This window comes from Canis aureus, chromosome 17 (assembly GCF_053574225.1).
Source record: "Canis aureus isolate CA01 chromosome 17, VMU_Caureus_v.1.0, whole genome shotgun sequence".
NCBI lineage: Eukaryota > Metazoa > Chordata > Mammalia > Carnivora > Canidae > Canis > Canis aureus.
The window spans coordinates 30010701-30023310 of NC_135627.1; the positions used below are offsets into that span (position 1 = coordinate 30010701).

Sequence of the window (12610 nt, forward strand, 5' to 3'; positions counted from 1 at the left end):
AAATAAATGAATGAGCGAAATGAATGCATGAGCTAGACCCAATTCAACAAAAATTTTATTGGGAATTTAAGCCTCAAGGAAAAGAATTATTATATAGAGGACAAATTGCAAAGAAAAAGTGTAGTAAATCATTCCTCTCTCAGATATGAGATGTAATTTAGAAGCTGGTAACCAAGCTATATTTATATGCCATCCCTGTTCAACTGTCCGCTGATCCCCAAAATGAAAAATACATTCATTTTGTAATCCACTAATATTTCTCAGAGAAAAATACATCCTCCCAACCCCCAAAGAAGAGACATACTAATGGCTACTACCTTTAATTTAGGCAATTTATTCACTTAACCAATATTTCCTGAAAGCCAATTAATTATATGGCTGTACTATTCAAAGCACAATAAATACAGTCATGAACAAGAAAGAAAAAGTTCTTATCTGTGTAGGCTTATAGTTTAGTGAAGCGAGATAGACAAATAGAAAAGTATAACTGGACAAGTGTTAGAATAAGGTTTATTAGATAGGTAGGTAGTATAGTTCTTACTCATGGCCTTTGTATCAGTCATAACTATTTGGATTACTGTATTTGCTGAAAGATGCCATGCTGAAACTAATTTTGTAATTTTTTAGCTTTCTACAAAACTGATTTTGTAAAAATACTCCACTATGCCAAACCTAAGGAAAAGGAGGGCTATAGCTAAGTTTCACAAAAGCCAGATGGAGAAACTCAAAGTTAAAAAATCTCTTCTCCACCCCTTTTGGCTAGTTGGTTACATTATCCTAAGTGTGCACTGACTTCTGTCATTTAATGGAGGCCACCAAGATCTCCTGTGAAAAAAATATTTCCCTGATCTACTTAAAATAACCACCACCACAATAAAACAACAACAGCAAAACTATGAGAAGGCATTGGTAGGACAGCTTAAGTCTGGTGCCCCCCCCCCCCCATCAATCAGCAATGGCCACCAAGGTGGGGTCTTACAGTATAAAATGGACATTTGGGGGATCTAACTCTGTATGTTCAAGACAGGTCCCAGAGAGGAAAAAACATGTATGGATCTGAAAGTTTCTTCAAGAATTATAATTATAATACAATTATAATCAGGTTGATTAAAAGTTCTTGTCTTTTTTAAAATATGCCTTGCTATATAAAATTTAAGAACTTCCTCAACACTGTGAGGAGAGTCAGATTTGGGGTCACGACTTTAAAGTCTAATAAAACTAGCCACTTCATCAATGTCTGTATGGTACTTAAAGCTTCATTTTATTTTAGGCTCAATTATGCACGTAAGTATTTTAGATGTCATATTAAAAAAATAGAAATCTGGTTTTACATAATGGCTTTAAGAAAACAGGCCGGAATTAGCCAACAACTATCATGACATTGGGCAGCAACTATTTAGATGCAGCTTGTCAAAAACAGCATCTGGAGACAGAATTTCTGTTTCTCTTTGGCTTGCAAAAATCCTTATTTTTGCTGCTAAATATAGGCCTATGTATAATACACATTTAGAGTTTGGGTCTTTACCTTATAAGGTAAAAGTAGGTGTGGAAGTGTCATAAAATAGATAGTGCTACAAATTCCACTGGCACCAATAACAAGACCCAGCTGTGCATATTAAACTCCTCAAAGACCAAACTTTAGGCACTGCATGTACTTAGCAAAGTCTCATTATTTCTGAGAACAGCTCAGAATTGCTAAAAGCTCTATTTTTGGCACATAACAGATGAATCAATAAATGCTGGATTTTTAGAAATAGCTTTTTGTATGTATTTTTCGAAAGTTAGTAAGTTACAAACTATCAAAATTTCTGACTTCATTTTGGTCTCATATATTCCCTAATGTGGATGGTGTAGGTCCACCATCGTGGAAGTGTCTATCTGAAACCATTTCTCCATCGCAACACTATTGTCTTCCTTAGAGCAAACATCCAAAGGATGAAGAAATCGTTTATACTAATTTGTAGTGTCATGTCACAGACGTTTAATAATATTAAATATAAAATTAAAAAGAAGTTTCCTGGGCAGCCTGGTGGCTCAGCGGTTTAGCGCCACCTTCAGCCTAGGGTGTGATCCTGGAGACCTGGGATCGAGTCCCATGTCAGGCTCCCTGTATGGAGCCTGCTTCTCCCTCTGCCTGTGTCTCTGCCTCTATCTCTCTCTCTGTGTCTCTTGTGAGTAAATAAATAAAATCTTTAAACAAGAAATAAATAAAATAAAATAAAAAGAAATGTCCTGAAGTAAAAATTGGAACTGATACCATTGTGCTCCAGTTATCTGTATATTCCTCTCCAAAGGTAGCTTATTGGGAAACACACTTCGTGTATGGTAGTACATTTTAAGAACTTACTGAATTTAACAAAGCCTCTGAATCTATGTAGCTCCATAACTGAAGCAAAATATGCTATCTACATAACTAATCTTCACTGCTTTCCATTTTCTTGACTGTTTTTCAAGTGGTTATTGTTAAGTTGGTCATAAAGACCTTGGTCACATCTCTGAAGACCAGTGCAACAATCACTGACGTGGTCAGTCTCACATATTTCATGATTATCATATAGTTGTTCATCAAAAGAAGGCAACCCAGCACAACAGCCAATACCAATGATTGCACAGACTTAGCTATCAATCAATTCATAATACAATCAAGTCTATTAGAAGCAAGACCTTCCTAAAAGAGACCCCATCATGCAGTCTAACAAGTGTACCCACCTTAATATTTACCTTCCAGGAACCAGAAAATGTATTAATAAATGTATTAATAAAAATGCTTTCTGGTATTTCTTACACAGTCATTTTATTCTAGGCACCATACTGAATGTTTCACAAACGTCATAGAATTTAAACTTTTCAACGGAGGCACTAGTTGTTTTGTTTTGTTTTGTGTTTTTTTTTTTTTTTTTGAGAGAGAGAATGAGATTGAGAGAAAATGAGACTGCAGTGGTGGGGGAGGGGCAAAGAGAGGAAGAGAATCTTAACCAGGCTCCACGCATTGTGGGACACATAGCATGGAGCCTGAGGTGGGGCTTGATCTCATGAGCTAAGCTGAAGTCAAGAGTCAGACACTTAACCAACTGAGCCACCCAGGAGCTCCAACAGAGGCACTAGTCTTAGAGCATTTTCAGCTGAAAAACTCAGTTGTATTTCAACATGTAGCAGCTTTAAACTTCAGGTGCGGACACTGATGAAAGTCAAAAGGTTAGTGATTAATTTCCTGCCGTTGTCACTAGGCTGCTTATTATGACAGATTTCTGGAAGTGATAGACAATGGAAGTAATCATGCAAAGGTCTAGTTTGTGTGGCATGAGCAAATATAATGTAGGCCTAATACCATGAAGCATTTTGATTATTAGAAATTCTCATAGCATATCAGTGAGAGGACCAAAATATATAGGAAGTCTATCTTCCCCATCACAAGACTCTTATTATTCTTTTTGCCCAAGAGATATATGGAGGTTAAATGATTCACGTGAGGCTTCTCAGCTAAGTAAACAACTAGAATTGGATTCAGGATTCAGAATTGCCAAGGTTTGTGCTCTTTTCTCTTTTCCAGGCCACTTAACTTGAAAAGGGACATACCTCTCTCCAGTTTCTGATCCAGAGGTTTAAAGGAAGGTTGTTATCAGAAAGGCATCAGGAAATTGGCCTGCTGCATATAAATCAGTTTTCAGGGCCTTGACAAATACCTAGCCCACATCAGAACTAAGACAATTGATGTCTCATTGTTCCAAGATAGATAGATCTTAGTCCAAAAGCTTAATAGCCAATACTAGCCACAGAAAGGAAAGTCTATCATAATGTGTTTTTTAAAAAATAAAGGTCAAGGGGCAGCTGGGTAGCTCGGTGGTTGAGGGTCTGCCTTTGGCTCAGGTCGTGATCCTGGGGTCCTGGGATCAAGTCCTACATCAGGCTTCCTGCAGAGGACTGCCTATGTCTCTGCCTCTCTCTCTGTGTCTATCATGAATAAATAAATAAAATCTTTAAAAAAAAATAAAGTTCACTTAGGAGAACAGGAGCTATATTACAAGATCAAGCTAAAGCCAATATAATGCTAAACATCAAAGAATATTCACACATATTTATGGATGGAAAGGTACATCTTACCATGCAATGACCAAACTTTATATGTTTATTTTACCCTCTTCCCCCTACATCATATTTGTGATGGGGAAGATAGACTTCCTATATATTTTGGTCCTCTCACTGATATGCTATGAGAATTTCTAATAATCAAAATGCTTCATGGTATTAGGCCTACATTATATTTGCTCATGCCACACAAACTAGACCTTTACATGATTACTTCCATTGTCTATCACTTCCAGAAATCTGTCATAATAAGCAGCCTAGTGACAACGGCAGGAAATTAATCACTAACCTTTTGACTTTCATCAGTGTCTGCACCTGAAGTTTAAAGCTGCTACATGTTGAAATACAACTGAGTTTTTCAGCTGAAAATGCTTATTGCTGAATCAACTATTATTACTTTGGATCCTACTTTATCATTTGCTAATGGGTTAGGCTCTAAGTAAATTAATGCTTACAGAAATTAATTTAAAATTTGGGGGTAGAAAATGGTTGTTATTGTTCAATTAAGCATTAGAGATATTTTAAGAAATCTTTAGGAAATTATACTTACATAATTTGATGAAAATGTTACTAAGACAATGACATTTTTGCCTTTGCTTCTTATTCCTAGAGCAAATTCAGCTTTTCCCTGGAGTAAAGGTAAGGACAGCATTGTTCTCAGACTTGATTTTCTCTTGACTTCCCAGAAGCTGTGTTATGTCTGGAATTCCAAGGGAAAAAGGGCATTTTTGTTTTTCAGGCAAATTCATTTGCATTTATATACTTCAGATTAAATAACTTAAATATGTGTTCTTAAAGCTTATTTTAAGCCAAACACACTGCTGATGCCTCCAGTGGTAAACATTTTCAGGAAAAAACATTCCCCTTGAAAACAAAGCTCCTTAAAATATCATGTGCTCTAGCTAATTTTACACCAAAAAAAAAAAAACAAAAAAAAAACCACTGTCATGAAAAAAATATATAAAATATTTGGTAACAATACTGAAACCACCCTGTGGTAAACAAAAGGGATGAAACATTTCCTCAGAATATTTTTGTTGATGAAAATATCAACTTTGGTGGTGTTGAGGACCACCAAAGATCAGGTCACTTGGTTCTTGACATAAGATGGTGGTTAACATTATAGCTTTGAAAATATGGCACGTTACAGCAATATATAATATTAAATCCACACATATGGGTATATATTAATAAAAGTGATATCTTATTTACCCTCCAAACTTTTATGAAAGATTAATGTAATTGCTTGTTTACTTGCTTGCATATAAAAGAGTAAATATATCTAAGTAACAATATTGCTTTTTTTGAATAAATACGTGACTTTCTCACAATATATGGATTATTCATCATGAACATTTAGATGGAAGAGTGGATAAGGTGCTAGAAGGAAAGAAATTGTGATAGTCTTAGGATATTATAGCTTTTACTCGGGATGAATTTTATCCAAGGCATCCCAGTGATGATAATCATCACCTAGTTTTCCAACTACCTTAGAATTGGAAAATATCATGAAAACAGTTCCATGAAGTTCCTGATTGTCAAATTTAATAAATGTCAGGACTGGTCTCTTGTCAAATTGTCAAAAAGGGAGAATTTGTCTTAAATTTGCCTTGAACCTCCCGCCCCCTTGGTGGCCCTTGAACTAGTTCCTAGCCACAGACTTCCTCAATCCTCACTCTCTTCTTGTGCAATTTCAGGTCTGTCCAGTTCCCACATCAATCCAGAACAAGGCAGGCTGTAGTACAAGAGTCTAATCCTCAACCTGCCTCAATTTAGAAATTTCTGAACTCACTCCAGCTCCTAGATCAGGGATCTGAGGGCTCAAAGCTCCCCCAGTGATCCTTGACTCTCAGACTTCTACCACCAGGAATGAAGAACCTTTTTCTTTAGAAGATAAAAGACAGATAGATAATAGATAGATATTTATCTTACGTGTGTGAATATATTTTAATTAGCCTGAAGCCATTAAAGTATTAATAAAGCAATGAATTCCCAAGTTCTCAGAGAGGTGGGAAATCCAGAGAAATGAGCTTGTCATTTTGAGATCTCTTTTGTTGCCCCAGGCATTCAATGCTAAATAGAGACAGGCTTTTTTCCAACCTTACGGAGCCAGAAAGACAAAATTTGGAGTCCAGGACACACTATAGGGGGAGTGTTGGTAGATGGCACCATTTGAGGTTGTGACTCAGAGGTGTTCTTTCTTAAGAGTAAGAGTGGGTCAGAAGTAAATGAGCTTCCACATGGGCTCATTTCACTTCAAATCATGTGCCAGCAGCATGCACACAGAACACCAGTGTTCCCCGCCTAAGGAATGTTTTGCTGAAACCCTAGCAAATAATTCCTGCTCATCAGTCTTGGTCCAAGGCTTTTTGATCCCCAGTCCCTGCCTGTGTTTTCCCCTTTGCCAGCCTCAACCCATCCTCTCCCTAGCAGGATGCTTCCAACCTTGGCTAGTGGTTATAGACCAACAATGGCCCAGGATGACTCAGTGAACTTCTCTACCACCCAGTGGGCCACAATCACACCCTGTACCTTGGGGAGGAGCACTCCTTTCTAAATGCTTACTTATGTTTGGTGCTATCTCTCAGTCCTAAGGTATTCTTTAGAGTTCTCTTAATAGTTGCTGAAGGCAGTCTTGAAAATGGCTCTAAATTATCATTTCCTGTCCATACCCTTGTACAATTTCCTCACCTAGAGTGTGAGCTGGACCTAGTGTCTTGCTTTAATAAACAGAACATGGAATAGGTGATGAGATGTCACTCGCAATACTAGCCTACAAAAAGACAGTGAATTTCATATTGGACACTCTCTCACTCTCTTGCTTACTTGCTCTGAGGAAAACCAGGTGCCAGGCTGTGAGCTAGGCTATGGAGGAACCCACATGGCAAAAAACTGATGTCTCTGACTAGTGAGGACCTTGGCCTGACAACAGCCACATGAGTGGACTTGGAAATGGGTTAAGTGGGGCCTGTTATTGAATGAGCTGTAAGTGCCTCCTCCAGTCAAACTTTGAGATGACTATAGTCCAGGTAAAACCTCAGTGTGACCGGAGAAGACTTAGAGCCAGTAACAGACCATCCCCTGATCCCCTTCTACTGTATCCTCCCAGTCTGCTGGTATATGGTCCCTAGCTTCTTATGTATTCTTCTCCAACTCCATTCTCATATCACCTGGCCATTGTCTAGCTGTAGAGTGGAATTAATTTTCCACCCTGCCCCCTACCTAGCAATTCTCTTTACTTTTTCAATAGGAGAAAACCTGCTCTCAAGAAAGGATCCTAAGTATCTTAGTTCCTGAATGTGGAATTCCAGACATCAGGAAACCAGAAGGAAAGGTATGCATTTGGGTGAGAGTGAGGAGCAGTGGTAAATCTTCTCAGAAGTCTTGATATTATCATACCATATTATCAAGTCAATCACAGGCCACACTGCCCAAGGGTAAATCCCTTCCCATTGCAACAAACCAAAAGATTTTCTTCTCTCATGTAAGCTGTGGAAGATCATCAAGTATAGATATTGCAATTTACATTGGAAACTAACTTATTTATTTGTTCATTTGTTTGGCATCAATCCTCTCCATTGTATCAGAATAGGAAATGAGAGGGGAAAAAGAAAACAACAATATCAATCATGATACTTTTAAAGATAGATTTAGTATGTTATTTTATATTTTAACCATTCACATTTTTCTATTCAATGATATTATAAACTATTTTCTGAAAAGAAGTTTACTTTAAAATATAAATATTATAATTGTAAAATGGTACACTGCTATGGAAAACAGTATAACAGTTCCTTAAAAAATTAAAGCTACTATATTATCAAACAATCCCACTTCCAGTGTGTGTATAAGATAATTAAAAGCAGATTCTCAAAGAGATATTTATAGACTCATGTTGGAGCTGCTATAACAAAAATACCATAGATTAGGTAGCTTATAAACAGTAGACATTTATTTCTTACAGTTGTGGAGGCTGTGAAGTCTAAGATCAAAGATTGCAAATTCAATATCTGATAAGAATCCACTACCTGATTCATGAACACTGTCTTCTTGTTGTGTCCTCACTTGGTGAGGTCATTCAAAGGTCTGACCTACAAATACCATCGCATTGGGGATTTGATTTCACCAGGTAAATTTTAGAGATTTTAGATTTAGAGATTTGCTTTAGAAGAATAAACACAAACATCCAGTCTATAACACGTGGTCATTCTATGCATAAGAGCCAAGAGATGGAAGCAACCTAATTAGCCATAGATGGATGAATGGATACACAAAACGTAGCATACACATATATGGTGGAATATACCAAATATTATTCAGCCTTAAAAAAGGAGAAAGTCCTATCACATTCTACAGTATGAATGAACCTCAAGGACATGATGCTAAGTGAAATAAGCCAATGACAAAAAACAAATAGTATCTGTCTCCACTTAAAGGAGATGTGGATCCACTTACAGGAGCTATCTAAAGTAGTCAAATTCACAGAAATAAAGTAGAATGATGATTACTAGGGCCTGCAGGAAGGGGAAAAGAGGAGTTGTTATTTCTTGAGTATAGAGTTTCATCAGCTTTGCAAGATGAACAAGTTATGGTCTATTATACAACAATATGGATCTACTGAACACTACCGAACTGTATACTTACAAGTGACTAAGGTGGTAAACTTTGTGTTTTGCGTTGTTTACCACAACACAAGAAACAAGAAACACAGAAGATGAGTCACTCCCTGAGTTCCCTATTGCTATTCCTGCCTGCTTGCCTGCCTGTCACTTGGTACCCAGTACTTCTGCACTGACCCCTCAAATGCCAGCCTCACATCACCAGTCTGCCCTTGGAGGAAGTGTCTCCTGTGCATTTCATATATGCTTATGTGAACAATTTCATTTGGAAAATCCAGAGTTGATAGAGCCATTACAGAATCTCTGTCTGCATAGGTAGCAACAAATGTTCTTCTAGAAGGCCTGAAGGAGAAGAGGCACTTTCCTGTATATGCATCTCTAAGGGACTTCCTTAGAAACAGCCTGATAAAAACTGGGCACATCTTTGAAAGTCCCTGATGATCCCTTGCTTTGACAAAGAGAAGCCATAACTCTGAGCTACTTATTTTAGATGAGGCTGGAAATCAAAGTATTTGTCTAATGTGCAGTAGAGAAAATATCAGGAATATCATTGTTTCCCTTGACATTTTGGTTCAAGTAGATCTATCTTCCTACAACTAGATCTAAAAAAAATAAAATAAAATAGGAAACTTTTAAAAGATGTAAGCAGATTTTGACTAAAAAGATTCCATTAAAACCCAAAGCTTAACTATTAGCAGAAATTAAATAAAAACTGATGGGGAACCTGAGTGGCTCAGTTGGTTAAGCAGTTAAGTGTCTGCCTTTGGCTCTGGTCCCTGGGCTTCCTGCTCAGTGAGGAGTCTGCTTCTCCCTCTCCCTCTGACTTTCCTCCCTGCTTGTGCTCTCTAGCTCTCAAATAAATAAATAAAATCTTTTAAAAAAAATAACCCACTGATAAAATACAGTTAAAAAAAAAAAAAAAAGAAACCCACTGTGACAATTCTCCCTTTCTGTGCCTTTTAGCATATTCTATGTTATACTGCAAAGAACTTTTCCTTTCTTTAAAGAAGTAGCAACTCTCCTTGATTCAACTGAAGATTGTTAAATCTCCAAGTTTTTCTTCCTCCTCTATATCTAACTTCCTTTGGCTATTTCACATCCTTTTGGACACTCCATTTAAGGCATTAAAAGAGTAATAGTTAAAAAGATGAAAAGTAAAGAAAATAGTTGGAGGTAGACATACCCATAAATTCACTATAAATTATTTCCCATATGAAATCACAGCACCTGAAAGGAGTGCCTTATGATTGATAGAATCATTTTAATAAAAAGCAATCATAATGTTTGATCCATGATTGAATGGCCGGAGAGTAATTTACATAAATATCTAGTGTACGCTGACAAAGCAAGAAAACACAAGTTGGACCGCCTGCTTACATTGGAATTTCTAATACATCTTAAAAGTTGTGCCAAAGAGCTCTTGTGACAGGTTTAAGGAGTTTGCAGACCACGTTACACTAATTTTTTTTTTGCTTTGTTGATGCTAGCATTAAAAAATACATCAAAGAAGGAAATATAAAAATTACTTAAGCCGTAAGCAGGAGAGCAAATTCTTTTATTTAATCTTTAATTAAAGTAGACCATGGCATGAAGTAGCTGAACTATGCTGCTTTCCTCAGACAGAAAAAAAGGAAATGTGACTTCCTGTTTCTCATATTTTCTATAAGCAAAAAAGAACTAATTATTTCATATTTCTAATTACTATAAGTCTATCAAATTTTCATGACTCTGGGAGCATGGACTCGAACGAGGCACCCCCAAGCAATTATTGATAAAGTTTCAAGTCTTAGATTCTTTCATTTATTAAGCACATCTCTAATTTATGAATTATGTTTCAGTTCCAGAAGCTGATAATATGCATGAGACAGGTTGAGAAAGCAGAGATAATATCTTAATAAACATTTTAATAGGAATAGTCACCAAACTGAAACTATTCAAATTTTGCTGCTTTAGAAGAATAAATGTATTTTCAAAAAGCCCCATTCAGTATGGGTACCAGAGGTCTTTACATTTGTCAAAACTCTTTAAACTGTGCACTTACGGCCTATCCATTACACTACCTATAAAATATACCTTAATTTAAAAAGAATTTAAAAAGCACTCTTCACCCTAAGGCCCAAAAAGCTATAGTCAAATAATATAAGGGAAAAAATCCAAGAAATAGAAACACTCAGGCTGTTTGCCACTGATTTGTGCAGTCACTTTAAATCTTCTTTATGCCCTACTTCAACCACTATTTGATCGTTGGTTCTGTTCCTAGGGGAATGTGTGGAGAAGCAATTGAACCAACTCTTTCTGTGTTTTTCACACACCTTGTCCCTCAGCATTCATGATTTAAAGAATGCAAGGTAGATTTCGAAGGATACATTCATATCAAGGGGATTACATGAAAGTATTCGCTTTCTTGTGGCTAAAAGGGCTCTTCTTTGTTCTCTTACCAAGGGAAAAGGTTTGCTTTGGGCAAGCTCCCCATGGCAAACCTCTTTGAGGAATGAATTTTGAAGTGCAATCAACCATGTCTTCATGACCTTCTAGTTAAAACATTTAAAAGGGATATTGGGACATTGTCCTTCACCACCTTTTTTGTCTTTGATGGGCGATTTTCACCAATCTAGGATTTTGATATACTTCCTAGGACACTTGGAAAAGTGTCTTCATGAAAGCAACTTTGTAAAAGATTCCACATTTACTAAGTAAACAACAGGAATCCTTCATAAATGCTAAGTTCAAAATCGATTCAAACCCAAACATTTCCAGGAAAAGATTCTTAAAATTTGATACAGTTTTGGGCTCATATTTACAAATTAAATTTACATAGTGCTTTACTGGTAAATTTACAAATAGCTTATCAAGAAGAGATTTTAAGTCATAAGGTGATAAAACCTTGTATCTGTATAGTATAGCCCAAGGCATGAGTACAGAAAGTGAAAAGAAGTAAAAAAAAAAAAAAAAAAATGCTAGCAATCTAGCATGAGACCTCACTTTGCTGCTGATCCAGCTGCTCTCCCAGTTTCAGTTTGTCCATCAGACTGACAGAGTAGAGGAAGAAGTAACTTTAGATATCATCTAATCCTTTCCCTTCATTTTACAAAAGGGGAAACTGGACTCAATTCCTGTGATTTGATGAAGTTCCTTATGAGGATCAAATAATAAATCTTTAACATGGATACCTTTACATTTTCACTCAAGTTAAACTTCAATTGAATATTATTGATGTCTAAAACACTGCTTTCTCAAAATAAGAGAAAACTCTCTTTAGACTCAATGCAATTAAATTCATCAAAAGCACAGTCTGTGGAACCAGATAGTCTTGGGTTCAAATCCTAGCTCCACAACTAACCAGCCATGTGACAAGTGAATTTCTGAGACTTTGTTTCATGTCTCATAAAATCAGTAAAAACAGTATCTATCTCAAAGACTGCTGAGAGCAGGTAAGTGAGATCCTATGAAATGAGGTGCCTAGTACAGGTAGTAGGCCCCATAATAGGTAGCCAAAATTGTATTTTAAAATCCAGATGAGGAACGTGTATGTTTACTTTAAAAAATATTTGGCTCTGTTCCTGACACATATGACTAGAGTACTAAAATATAACTGAATAACTTACAATGTTATTATCAGACCTATAAAAATTATTTCTTGAGTTCAATGGCATGTATGGTGATGGTACAGAAAGAACCTGTCATTTTGTTCCTGTCCTAAAAAAAAAAAAATCAATTCACATAAGACCAGTAGTGACCCATAAAACCCTCAATGTAAAAAAAAAAAAAAAACCCTCAATGTGATCTAGTGCTCAGTTGTGTTTATTGGTCTTAAAAGAAAAGAGATAGATCTGAGTGAGACTTAGGATACCAGCGTATCTCCTTTGACTACCTTTCATTTTATTGCCTTTCCCAGATGCTATGTT

The 12610-nt window shown here is 36.5% G+C and overlaps 1 long non-coding RNA gene across 1 annotated transcript in view; it reads right to left on the reverse strand.

Moving 5' to 3' along the window:
* The window catches only part of LOC144287874 (uncharacterized), a 51312-nt gene that overhangs the window by 35052 nt on the left and 3650 nt on the right, over positions 1 to 12610 (reverse strand). Inside the window, exon 2 of the long non-coding RNA XR_013355681.1 lies at positions 4637 to 4786. This is a non-coding gene — a long non-coding RNA (uncharacterized LOC144287874). The remainder of the gene's footprint in view (positions 1 to 4636; positions 4787 to 12610) is intronic.